The sequence below is a fragment of the Pipistrellus hanaki genome, assembly GCF_964339955.1.
Source record: "Pipistrellus hanaki genome assembly, chromosome: 3".
Lineage (NCBI taxonomy): Eukaryota > Metazoa > Chordata > Mammalia > Chiroptera > Vespertilionidae > Pipistrellus > Pipistrellus hanaki.
The window spans coordinates 129,762,077-129,776,214 of NC_140505.1; the positions used below are offsets into that span (position 1 = coordinate 129,762,077).

The following is a 14,138-nucleotide window of genomic DNA, read 5'->3' on the forward strand; positions in this document are numbered from 1 at the left end:
TGTCTTTCCTATCCAACCTCTACCCAGTCCTTAGCCCGAAGGCCTAAAAATGGCACTGTGGTGTCACTGAGCAACAAGGGTAGACAGATCAGGGTCCAGACACCACGGGATTACAGAATCAAATCCTATTTCAGATGCTTGACAAGTGAGTATCAAAAGTTTTATTCCCCCCTCCTAATATTTTCAGGGCAAAATATGTTCTAAGCAACTTCAGGAAGCCACAAGAAGGGATAAATAATCACCAAGTGTTCCCCAGTCAAAATGAGAAAATAAAATACATTTTGTCCTTAAAAAAAAAAAGTGCCAATGGAATCAGGCAGTCTGCGTTCTGATAAAGAATCTTTCCAAGCTGTAATCCGTGACATATGCGTTGTCAGGCTGTCTGCCTAGTTCTGGGTTTTATGTTGTTTTTTAAAAAAATAGTTTTTAATTCTACTTTGTTGGTCACCCTCATTCTCAGCTGACGGTATATTCAACAGGTGCTAGAACTGTCACATAATAAACATGTATTTGTGTTTTTGTTGTGTTTGCTTTTATTTTTAGTTTACACTTTTGAATCCTTATAGACTCTATAATTAGACATCCAAACCTATTAAAACTAGATGCAAGTCTAGCTAGTGTGGCTCAGTGGTTGAGCATCAACTTATAAGGTCCTGGTTCAATTCCCAGTCAGGGTGCATGCCTGGGTTGCAGGCTTGATACCCAGTAGGGTGCATGCAGGAGGCAGCCAATCAATGATTCTCTCTCATTATTGATATTTCTATCTTCTTCTCCCTCTCCCTTCCTCTCTCTGAAATTTAAACAATAACAAAAAAATTTAAACTAGATACAAAATACAGCCCTATAATTAGAGACAAAAGAATACTGTATGCTAAAGTATATAATCTTTACTTTATGAGATTCATAACAACAATTTTTTTCAAGCACCAGAAGCCTTTTTTGCTTACTTTCCAGTTCTTGAACATGTTTAAGAAAACAGTCTTACCCAAACAGTAATCCTCATGTATGGAGGCTACTACAGTTATTGTTGTTGTTATTCTGAATATTAATGGAGATACTAGTATATACTGTTTTTCATCAAAGCTGAGAGACAACTGATTTTAAGGCTGATTTTTTAATATTTTTTATTGATTTCAGAGAGAAAGGGAGAGAAATAGAAAACATCATTGATGAGAATCATTGATGGGTGGCCTCCTGCACACCCCCTACTGGGGATTGAGCCCGCAACCAGGGCATGTGTCCTGACTGGGAATCAAACTGTGACCTCCTAGTTCATACTAGTAAGTCGACACTCAGCCACTGATCCACACCAGCTCAACACCAACAATTAAGGGAACTTCAGAGGAAGAGAAGTTCACAAAGAAAACTGAACAGGCACTGTCCAAGAAAAAGAAAGAAAAATCTCCAAAAGTGTGGTATCATAGAAGCCTAATAAAGAAGAGAATGACTCAAAATGAAGTTGGATAAGAACTGTCTAGTCAGTAAGTTAAGATTGCAAAAACAGCCGAAACCGGTTTGGCTCAGTGGATAGAGCATCAGCCTGCGGACTGAAAGGTCCCAGGTTCGATTCCGGTCAAGGGCATGTACCTTGGTTGTGGGCACATCCCCAGTATGGAGTGTGCAAGAGGCAGCTGATCGATGATTCTCTCTCATCGATATTTCGAACTCTATCCCTCTCTCTTCCTCTCTGTAAAAAAATCAATAAAATATATATTTTTTTAAAAAAGATTGCAACAACAACAGAAAGTTAGTTTGGATTAAAAAAATATTTAGCAGTAAAGAGTAGGTTAGCCCTAGCCAGTCTGGCTTAGTGGATAGAGAGTCAGTCTGCGGACTGAAGGGTCCCAGGTTCAATTCCAGTCAAGGGCACATGTTGGGTTGCAGGCTCAATTCCCACAAGGAGCATACAGGAGGCAGTAGATCAATGATTCTCTGTCATCACTGATGTTTGTCTCTTTCCCTCTCCCTTCCTCTCTGAAATCAATAAAAATATAAAGATGAAGGAAGAGTAGGAGGAGAAGGAGGAAGAGGAGGAGGAGAAAGAATAGTCAGCTGTCTTCAAATAACCTGCCTTACTCCTAGAACAGAAGTTGGATTAAACCATAGAAAGTCTACAAGAATAAAACAGACTTCCATCTAACAAAAAATTGAATTACTTTGAATGTTGAGTTCCCAATCACTAGTAATGTTCTGTAGATTCCACTACTGGTTAAGAAACTGGATGAGATGACTTGAGCTTCCTTTCAATTTATGTAAATTTCAAGGACCAAACTAAATCTGAAAATACTTTGCATTAAAAAGAAGAGAAAGACACAACAAAAAAAGTTTTTTAAATATTTAGAATTATAAAGTAATGGTTGTATAAAGTTTTAAAATTAGATTAAATTAATTCTAAGTAAAACACATAAAAAAGATAAAAAGATTTTTATAACCTTGTGAATCCAAAGTAAAACATTTAACATAATGTAAAAACTTTTATGATTGGTATTATTTGTAATATTTCTTCTGTTCCATGTCATTAAAACCTACCCAACTGAGTTTTTATAACTTTTTACAACTAAAAAAATTATGTTCTTTCTTTTCTTCATTTTAAAGTTCAGGCACATTGGTCAGCTGGTTTGTTTATTTTTATGTTTGTTTACTTGGTTTTATGTTGGTTGTATGGCAGAGTTTATAAAAATATTTTTGCAATGTTGGATATTTTCCATCAATCCTCCAGAGCGACCTGCTCTGGGCCCTGGGGGCATGGAGCACCAGCAGACCAGGTTAGCTATGGCTGCATTCCTTACTGACGCTTCTCTACTGATGGCTCCCATCGGGCAGCCCTCTCCTATACTTTCAGATCTTGCTGCTCAGGAGATCACCTCCTTCCCCTGTTCCTTTTAGACAGAAGTGGTAACAGCTTCTGCTATTACTAGCTAGCCTGGTCATCATTTTCACTCACTGGTTTCCTTTAACTTGCCTAAACTATGCAAATAATCCCTTCATTAAATTCTTTTCTATTAACTCTATCAGTGTTGTTTCCTGCCAGAACCTGACTCAAAGGTGTTACTGATGTTTTCAATTCAATAATTACATATGTATATAATCACTACAGAAAATAGCACATGAGAAAAAGAGCCATGATTATCAGCTTTTACATTTATCAAACTAAATTCTTAATGGAAAATAAAAATTATCAACATAAAGATGAATAAAAAAGAAAACTATTTGTAAATTTTATTAAGATTAATATCCAAAAATCTTGCAATCGTCCTTAAACTCATTCTCATATCCCATATCCAATCTGTAAATCCTTTCAGATCTATCTTCAAAATATATCCCAGTTCAATAGCTAGCTGTTTACCATCACCACCATTCTTCTCAGGTTCAAGCTACCATCATTTCTAGTTTAAATTTTTGCAACAGCCTTCTAATTGATTGAAGGCTTCTGCCTCTGCTCTTGTCCTCCAACAGAGCAGCCAGAGTATTTCTGGTTAAAAAAAAAAAAAAAGTTATTACCTTAGCCGATTTGGCTCAGTAGACAGAGTGTCAGCCCACAAACTGAAGGGTCCCAGGTTTGATTCCATTCAAGGGCATGTACTTCAGTTGCAGGCTCAATCCCAGCCCTGGTAGGGGTACGTGCCAGAGGCAACCAGTCCATGTGACTTCCTCTCTGTCTCTCCCCTTCCCTTCCACTCTCTATAAAAATCTATTGAAATATATCCTTGGGAGAGAATTAACAACAACAATAAACAGTGTTACTGGATTGGATATATTTTTTAAATATATTTTATTGACTTTTCACAGAGAGGAAGAGATAGGGATAGAGAGAAACATCGATGAGAGAGAATCATCGATCAGCTGCCTCTTGCACACCCCCTTCTGGGGATGTGCCCGCAACCAAGGTACATGCCCTTGACCGAAATCGAACCCGGAACCTTTCAGTCCGCAGTCCGACGCTCTATCCACTGAGCCAAGCCGGTCCCGGCTGGATATACTTTTTAATGGTAAAAATCGTGACTCTTATAAACATGGTAAAAGGAACATATGTCAAAGATATTATTTAACTCACTAGAAGCCTAATGCACGAAATTTGTGCACTCAGGATGGCGGGGAGTGTTCCTCAGCTCAGCCTGCACCCTCTCCAATCTGGGACCTCTCACAATCCAGGACTGCTGCATCCCAACCGCTCACCTGCCTGCCTGCCTGCTTGCCCCTAAATGCTTCTGCCTGCCAGCCTTATCACCCCCTAACCACTCCCCTGCCAGCCTGATTGTTGCCTAACTGCTCTTCTGCCAGCCCAATTGCCCCTAACTGCCCTCCCTTTCCAGCCTGGTCATCCCTAACTGCCCTCCCCTGTAGGCCTGATCGCCTACAACTTCCCTCCCCTGCCAGCCATTTTGTGGTGGCCATCTTTGACCACATGGGATCAGCCATCTTATGTGTTGGTGTGACGGTCAGTTTGCATATTACTCTTTATTAGAAAGGCTTAATTAAGGAGGGAACCATTATGTTATAACTGGTTCAAAGGAAGAGTTCTAAAAAACACTCCTACACAAGGTGTCTCAAAAAATATATATTCACTTCGAATAATTATTAATTCCAACAGGTTAATCTGAAAAGAAAGAAACATCAATTGAGCTATCAGCTGGTAAAGTGTGTATACATTTTGGGGGACAACCTGTATAAAGAGAGAATGAGGAATCTATATATATAAAAAGCCAGTGACCTTAGGGGCATAACAACTCTAAAGACTGGTTGCTATGACACCACCGTGACCAGCAAACCAGCCCCTCCCCCCTGTTGGCCTGCCCCTGATCAGACTCTCCCACCCCAATCAAGAGCGGGCTGCTGGTCAAATGCCCCTGCCCGTCCCCACAACCAGCCCACCCCCAAATCAACCCGTCCCACTATGATAGGCCCAAAGCCCCTCCCCCCGGCTGGCCCACCCATTGCACCTCCCACCCCAATAGGTTGGCAGGCCAACCAACCTCCTGCAGTCCCTTCCCCCAACGAGTCCCGTCCCTGATTGGCCCCCCTACCCTATCAGGAGCAGGGCTGGCTGGCCAACCACCCATGGGCCCTCCCCATGGTTGGCCCCAACCCCAATTGGCCCCCCAATCCCAATCAGCCCGCGACCCCTTCCCCCAGCCAGCCTGGCCCTGATTGGCCCCGATTGAGGCAGGCTAGCTGACCAACATCCCACCATCTCCTCCTCCCCACAGGCCCAGCCCCAATCCGCCCCAACTGGGGTCAGGTGGGCCGGACCCCACCTGTGCAGGAATTCGTGCACTGGGTCTCTAGTTCTGAAATAAATTTACAAGTAGATGCAAAGCAGTTCTGATTTACAGGGTAATAATCAATTGCATTCCACTGGACACAACTCATTTGCATCTCTACGGCTAAGAATTGTGTGCATTTTTAAGTTTCTACTAATTACAAAACTATAAAATAATTCAAAGAAAATGAGACAGAGATAAATCTTGTTCATCTTGGATGAACAAGACAGAACCCCCATTCATCATTTTCTGCCTACTTCAAAGTCATTCACAATTTTTCCTGACAAAATCTTGCATGGCTCCCTGTCCCCTGAAAGAAAAAGTAAACAAGGTTCTAATATTTTGGTAGCATTTCCTGCTCTTCTGGTTCAACTACTGATCTCATGTGCTCTCCCCCTCCACTCTCTATTCCAGCCACACTGCTGTTTCTGAATACACTAGGCATGATCCTACCTAAAGATCCTTTGCCAACTGCTGTTCTATCTGGACACTATTCTGCCAGATACCCACAGAGCTCCCACCCTCCCCTGCTTCAGATCTTTGCTCACAAATCAATTTATTACAGGACTTTCCTGAGCACCTTATTTAAACAGGCAGACTTCTATCCTATAATGGTACTCCCTTTTCAGCGTACACTGCTATATTATTCTCCAAATTACTTACTACCAACTGACACACTATATATTGACTTTTTGTTGTTGCTGATAATCCTCACCTAGGGATATTTTTCCATTGATTTTCAGAGAGCATAGAAGAAAGGAGGAGAGACAGAAAGAGAGAAACATCGATGTGAGAGGCATATCTATTGGTTGCCTCCCACATGTGTCCCAACCAGGGCAGGGGATCAAGCCTCCAACCAAGATATGTGTCCTTGTCTGGAATCAAACTCGCAACCCTTCAGTCTGCTGTCCAACACTCTATCCACTGAGCTAACGCAGCTAGAGCTATATTGACTTCTTTATTTTTTTGAGTCCCTCTCTCTCTATTCCATAGCCCCCACAAAATGCCTTCATTGAGGCAGACTTTTTTCTTCTCTGCTATATCCACAGTGCCTGCCATGCTGAACATATTAAATGCTCAATAAGTTTTAGTTAAGTGAATACCCTATTATTAGATAATGTTTCAAAACAGCAGCATACTTTTTATTGTTGTTGTTAATCCTCAGCGAAGGACATTTTCCCATTGATTTTTAGGGAGAGTGGAAAAGAGAGGGAAAGACAGAGAGAAACATCAATATAAAAGAAACACATTGATTGGTTGCCTCCTGCACCAGTCCTGACCCGGGCCCAGGAGGAGCCTGCAACTGAGTACATGCCCTTGACCAGAATCAAACCTGGGACCCTTCAATCCACAGGCCAACACTCTATCCACTGAGCCAAACTGGCTAGGGCAGCAGCACACTTATTAGGGATAAATCTTGTTCCTAAACTTCTGCAACAAGAAAACATACCGTTTCCCCGAAAATAACACAGTGTCTTATATTAATTTTTGCTCCCAAAGATGCGCTAGGTCTTATTTTCAGGGGATGTCTTATATTTCACTCAGAAGGAAACCTGTAAGTAGGTCTTATGTTTCACACTTGTCTTTTCACTTACTATTTCTCTTTTAGCTGAAATAACTACCAAAGAAATACCAAGTAATTAAGCTAAAGATGTTGGTGTTGGAATTGTATATGGCAGGTGATTCAAGTGATATTCAAAGAAAATACTAGTTAATATTAAGTACCCTTTAAGGTTAAAAATGAAAAGAACTTAGGGAAAGCATTTGGGTCAGAAATCCAAATAAATTGTTGTCTAAAGAATACGGTACACATTTATTGTTAAATGAAAATATTTATTGTTATAAATAACAATAAATTTATTGTTAAAGGAAACTTATTACCTGTATACGGTACAGTAGTACAGTAGTTGTCAACACAAACCAGACAAACTGTGAATCCTACAGTATCAAGAATTTACTCATTTATTCAATGACAATCATGTGATCATCTTCTGGAACATCATCATAACAATCCAATTCCTGAATTTCCTGGTGAATTTCTTGTGACTCCATTTCTTTCAGAATCAGTGGACCAAATCTCTCATGTTTAGCCTAGGGGGGCCTTATTTTTGGGGGATGTCTTATATTTCACTCAGAAGGAAACCTGTAAGTAGGCCTTATTTTCTGAGGATGTCTTATTTTCGGGGAAACACGGTATCAATAAAACTAGAACCAGATAATTTTATATTTTCACTATTAACATGTTACTTTATAGTTATTTATAGATTACTTTTTTAAATAGAGCTCAAAATTATCACTTAGTTTGTCTAAACACTGACAGTTATGTCATGCAAAATGCTTTGAAATTCAGCATGTTGTATCACAAATTTCTCTTCAGAAGCAATTATTCTAAGCAATGTGACTGTCAAAGTGAGCAAATACATTCACAAGACTTAGCTGCCACCAGATGTCCTCCTTTTCATACTACATAGATTCAAAAACTGTCATTTGGATTGTAATTATTATAGCAGATGAAATGTCTAAAGATTCTGTCTCGGAAGTCAACTGCCTGAAAGTCATTTTCCAACCTGTATCACTTCCTCCAAGCTAGGTCATTCTTTCAAATTGAAGGTAACTCTAGGGCTGAGACAACAATTTATTTGGATTTCTGACCCAAATGCTTTCCCTAAGTTCTTTTCATTTTTAACCTTAAAAGGTACTTAATATTAACTAGTATTTTCTTTGAATATCACTTGAATCACCTGCCATATACAATTCCAACACCAACATCTTTGGCTTAATTACTTGGTATTTCTTTGGTAGTTATTTCAGCTAAAAGAGAAATAGTAAGTGAAAAGACAAGTGTGAAACATCACAAGTTACTAAAATAATGGTTTAACTATTACATTTGTTTCTTCAAATATTTTCTTTCTGTACCCTAATTCACTCAGAAATCTGTTTTAAACTCCTACCTAATAAAAGAGTAATATGTAAATTAACTACCACTCTGCTACACCCAAAGCCACGCCCACCAGCCAATTAGAGTGAGTATGCAAATTAATCTGGACCAAGATGGCTGCCGCCGCAGAGAGTAGGAGGAAGGCCTCCTGCTCTCCCCGCACTGGATTTTAAGCCTGCAACCTGGGCATGTTTCCTGACCAGGAATCGAACCGTGACCTCCTGGTTCATGGTTCATAGGTGAAGGATGATCATCCACTGAGCCATACTAGCCGGGCTTCATTCCCATTTTTTCCACCACCAGAACACCCTTCCTTTCTCCAAAAATACACACATAAATACATAGTAGATATTTTCAATCTAAACTGTAAACCTCAGGCTCACATGAAAACAAAATGATTTTAACCACACAAATTCCAGCATTCAGACTTGTAATTTCAACATGCTGCCCACACAGCATTTTGTGAGCATGTGATTAGGAGGAATGATGCACAATCACACCACATTCCGTCCCTCAGCTCACACATCAAGAACTTGCCCTCTCAGCTGCATTCTTCTCCAAACAGCCATGGTCACCTTAGCAACGCTATGCTCCTAATATGGACAGCTGGTCCATTTAAAGTCAGCCCTTCTTGGCAGGGAAAGTGCTTGTTCTTCACATTGGGGGAGAAAGAAGAGGTTTTCTTTTCAATACACATTACAGGGATTTATTCAACTTGATCAGCACTTTTGTTATGTGGCAGCAAGTTGTGTCGAGCTTCAATCTATTCTGAATTTGTTTGTTGTTGTTCTGTGCTTGTTTTTTAATCTAAAGCAAGTGGCTAAAAATAAAGGCAGCTCATATGGAATTATAAGGAAGAAAAGAACATGAAAAATAATTATATTCTTTTATAAAATGATAAAGTCATTCACAATTTTAAAAGTTCAAATTTACTTAAATTGAACTGTAATATCTGAAGCCTTCATATGCAACAAGAAATCAGAGTCAGAAGACACTGAACAACAAAAACATTGCTAAACTTCAAAGTCCTATAACTCCAATCTATTCAATACATTTGAGTCAATGGATTTATCCTACCACCTACATGTGAAATCTCACAGTCTTTCCAAAAGCTCAAATCTAAACTAGGTATCAAAATCAATTGGCTAGTACATCTGAGAATACTCTAGACCTAGAATGACCTAGGATAGCACTGGATTACTCAAAACCAATCTTAATCTTATGCTTATACCATGAAAGCTGAGCCTAAACCAAATTAATTCTCTTGGGTTAAAAGATATAGGTTTATAATATGTATGCCTGATTTTTATACTACAGATAAATAATTTGGGGTTTACCAGATTATTTTGGGGGGGATTAGCAAAGGATTACCATATTCTTCAATATGTGAGATCAAATTGCTTATTCCATGCCCACAAAGGGATTCTTATCTGCCATCCACCAAAATGAGACATTTACAGAAAGTACACAGGCATGTTCAAAACTAAAAGATATTTAAATTTATGGCCTTCATTGTAAATGGGAACTATTTATGAAATACTTTTCTATATAACAGTGGTAGACAAAATCTATATTAACTTAATAAATACTTAATAATATATATATAAAGTCAGTCAACATATTGGAAAGTTGTACATTAAGAATAATTGAGCCCTGATGGGTAGCTCAGTTGGTTGGAGCATTGTCCTGTACACCAAAGGTTTCTGCTTCAGTTTCCTTTGTTTTTAGTTGTCAGGATAAAAATTTTATGTCATTGTATCATACACTGACTTAATGTGAAAGACTTAAATTTCATTTGCCAAAAGAACAGAAACAAAGATGTAACAGATCAGGTTCACTAAGATTAGATCCTTGGAAGTTTCTGTTTTTGCTTTAAGCATTGTGGTCCAGGAAAAGAAAGATCAGGATTTCTCCTGCAATCTTTGAGCAATGCCCTGGAAGATCAGATGGTGCTAGACACAGGTTCAGGATCCCCTTCCTTAACACCCAGAAGTAGAAGGAAAAAGCAGGGAAAAGAGTTTCAAAAGAAACTTGGAAATGAAAATTATTGGTGATTTGCCCTCCTTCCTCCTCATTAGTCCCTTTATTTTAACCCTTTGTTCTCAGTTATCAGGCTGAAGACTGACCTGATTAACTAAACCAGTGGCAGTCTAAAAACTAGGTGGAAAAAAGTATGCTTGAGAGACTGCCAAGTGCCTCTCAGGACATAGGATATTGGAAAAAGTGAATAAATGAGAGTTATTCATCTGAGTAATTAGCTAAATAAGTATTTCCAGTTAACAGGTTGAATAAATCTTCAGTGATCACCACTACCTATACTAAAAAGTTCCTAAAAATTTTTAACCAAAGTAACTTAAGGCTTCCAAGAAACTGATTTTAAGTTCCTAAGTAAGCACACCAATAAAAAGATTTTACTATTGACTCACTTGAATATTTCAACCTTCAAAAGTCAGGAGTATAATAATGTAAATCAATGATGATTTAAAATCCATTGAAAAGGTGTTCATTCATTAAAATACTAGATGTTACTCAGCCTTTTATTATCTACCTGGTAAAAAACATCATACTTTTTTTTTTAATTCTCACCTGAGGATTTTTTTTTTCATTGTGATTTAGAGAGAGTGAGAGGGAAAGAGGGAGGGGAGAGGAGAAAGGGGAAGAGGAGAGAGGGGAAGAGGAGAGAGGGGAAGAGGTGAGAGGGAGAGAGAAACATCTATGTGAGAGAGATACATTGACTGGTTGCCTCCCACAGGAGCCCCAACCCGGCCAGGGATCAAACCTGCAACCCAGTACATGTCCTTGACAGGGAATCGAACCCAAGATCCTCCGGTGCACAAGCTGACAATCTAACCACTGAGCAACACCAGTCAGGTGTATTATACTTTTAAAACTAAATATAACAATTATACAATTTCCATAGGTGGAAACATAGCTAAATAATTTATTTTAATTTAAAGACCCTAAGAAATATTCTATGAACTTTTTACTCTGCAAAGTCATTTAAGTAATATCCATTGAGGTAAAAAGGTCAATGGGCCCCAGTGGAAGAAGAGAACTTTTTCATAAAATGGACAAACCCACTCATACTGACACTAGGAATAAGCTCTGACCATGAAAAGTAGTATTTAAATTTCAAAGGTGACCCTTTTAATCCTAACTTCAAGTAAGATGAGCCTGTTCCCCTTTTTATTTTTATAATATATTTTTACTGATTTCAGAGAGGTAAGGAGAGGGAGAGAGAGATAGAAACATCAATCATGAGAGATAATCACTGATTGGCTGCCTGCTGCATGCCCCCTACTAGGGATTGAGCCCAGCAACCCAAACATGTGCTAATGACCAGAATCGAACCAGAACCCTTCAGTCCACAGGCTGACACTCTATTCACTGATCTAAACCAGATAGGGCGAGCCTACGTCTTCTTAGCCTATACTGAAGTAGTAAAAGTTTGCTAATAAATCTGTGAGAATCTTATAATAATCAAGAAGAGATATGAGCCAAAACCGGTTTGGCTCAGTGGATAGAGCATCGGCCTGCAGACTGAGAGGTCCTGGGTTCGATTCCGGTCAGGGGCATGTACCTGGGTTGTGAGCACACCCCCAGTAGGAGTTGTGCAAGAGGCAGCTGATCGATGATTCTCTCTCATCAATGTTTCTAACTCTCTATCCCTCTCCTTTCCTCTCTGTAAAAAATCAATAACATATATATATATATATATATATATATATACATAGAGAGAGAGAGAGAGAGAGAGAGAGAGAGAGAGAGAGAGAGAGAGAGGGAGAGAAGAGAAGAGAAGAGAAGAGAAGAGAAGAGAAGAGAAGAGAAGAGAAGAGAAGAGAAGAGAAGAGATATGAAATAAAGATGGTAAAAGAATTTTAAAATCAAGAACAAGTGCCCAGCCGGTGTGGTTCAGCGGTTAAGTACTAACTTATGAACCAGGAGATCATGGTTTGATTCCTGGTCAGGGCACATGCTCGGGTAACAGGCTCTATCCCCAGTAGGGGGTGTGTAGAAGCAGCCAATCCATGATGCTCTCTCATCACTGACATTTCTATTTCTCTATCCCTCTCTCTTCCTCTCTCTGAAATCAATAAAAACTTTTAAAAAAATCAAGAACAATTAAGCCTGTAATCAACTATATTTAGTTTATAACTATATTAATTTCTTACCTTGTGGAATTCTCCTCTGAGGAAAATAGATACAATTTTGTTCCTAAAAAAAAAATTTCAGGTAGAAAAGTTAAAATGTTAGTTTCAAAACAGAAAAGTATCTCAAAAATGAAAAGTTACAAAATGCTAACAAAGTACATACAGACTACTATGAAATTTGATATTACCAAAGTTTGAGACAGTAAATCTCTAATAATAAAATTAATTTATTATTTTTATGAAAGTGTCTACAAATATAAAAACCTAAGCAGCTGTTAAGACCAAACAACTGCTCAACCGGTTGCTATGGCAACACACTGACCACTAGGGGGCAGATGCTCAACGCAGGAGCTGCCACTTGGCAGTCAGTGCACTTGGCCAGCCAACCTTCCGTGTCACCCCTCACCCTTTCCTTCCCCCCGGCTGGCTGGCCCCTATTGCCAGCGATGCTGAGGGACCCCACCTGTGTACAAATTTGTGCACCAGGCCTCTAGATTATTATAAAGCATATTTCTTATCATTACAAAAATACTTATTCTACTATCAAATCATTTTTTCTAGGTATATAATATGGCACATTTTCATATTCTACAATATTATTACTCAACTGGGTTTACTTTAGTCAAAATTTGATATTCCGAAGGGTACTTTTGGGGTTTAATCTACATGTCATAAAATTCATCCTTTTAATGTATAAAATACAGTGGTTTTTACTATATTCATAAAGTTGTGTAACCTTTACCATTAGTTCCAAGACATTTTCGTCACCCCCAATAAAAAACCCTGTACTGAAGCAAACATTTTTCCCCAGGGAGAAACATCTGAAACAATTTAATTTTAAAAACTACACAAGAAGCATACTCTACAACACTATCATCAAAATTGTTTTCTTTTAAATGTGTAGAACAAAGACTGGTAGGGAAAACAAATATGCTAAAATTCTAAGAGTAGTTATGTTGGATAATGATATTATAGAGACTCTTTTTCATATATTTCCTTTAAAGTTATGATTGTATAATAGTACTTTTATTGTTCTTAAAAAGTACAGCACACCCTCTCCGGTTTGGCTCAGTGGATAGAGTATCAGCCTGCAGACAAAGAGTCCCAGGTTCGATTCTAGTAAAGGGCATCTACCTTGGTTGCAGGCTCCTTCACAGCCCAGGCCCTAGTGCAGGAGGCAACTAATCGATGTGTTTCTCTCATACTGATGTTTCTCTGTCCACTCTCTTGGAAGATCAATGAAAAAAAATATCCTCGGGTGAGGATTTAAAAAAAAAAAAAAAAAAAGGTACAACACAGACATCATTTTCCAGAGCTATATGCTAAAATTTGTACTATAATCTACAGTTAAAAAAAAAAAAAAAAAAAAAAAAGACAAATACAAATTGACACTTTTAAAATATCTCACTGTATTTTTTTTTTTTTTTTTTTTTTTTTTTAGTAAATGTTTTTCAAAGTAGATAAAATAAGTATAAAGTTAAAGAAAAAAGTTGGCCACACTTACTAATCTGGTTGAAAAGCCACAGCTGCATTTTACTTTATGACAAATTGGTTGTTTCATCACTTTGCATCTGGGCATCTACTTCTCCATGGTCATTTCTGAAATAAAGATGCAATAATTAAGAATATATTATAACAGAACATGAAATCTTGAAGAGCAATTATCTAAATTTCAGTGACTACAGAAAACCATCAAAACAGTTCTTGAGCAACCTCCTAATAAAAACAGTGACAGGACTGAGGGTAAGGTGGGATGGATGAAATACAGGCTATGGTCCCATAGGCCCA

General features: G+C 38.5%; 1 protein-coding gene across 4 annotated transcripts in view; it reads right to left on the reverse strand.

Annotated features, from left to right (window-relative positions):
- Nucleotides 1-14,138, reverse strand: part of FRS2 (fibroblast growth factor receptor substrate 2) — a 94,620-nt gene that overhangs the window by 30,716 nt on the left and 49,766 nt on the right. For 3 of the 4 annotated variants that reach the window (XM_084878906.1, XM_084878905.1, XM_084878903.1), the window contains exons 2-3: nt 13,855-13,949; nt 12,372-12,414 (exon numbers count right to left, since the gene is read on the reverse strand). The gene's annotated coding sequence lies outside the window, so the exon portion shown is untranslated. Of the gene's footprint in view, nt 1-12,371; nt 12,415-13,854; nt 13,950-14,138 lie in introns of those variants that run through there. The other variant, XM_084878904.1, reaches the window with a different exon arrangement.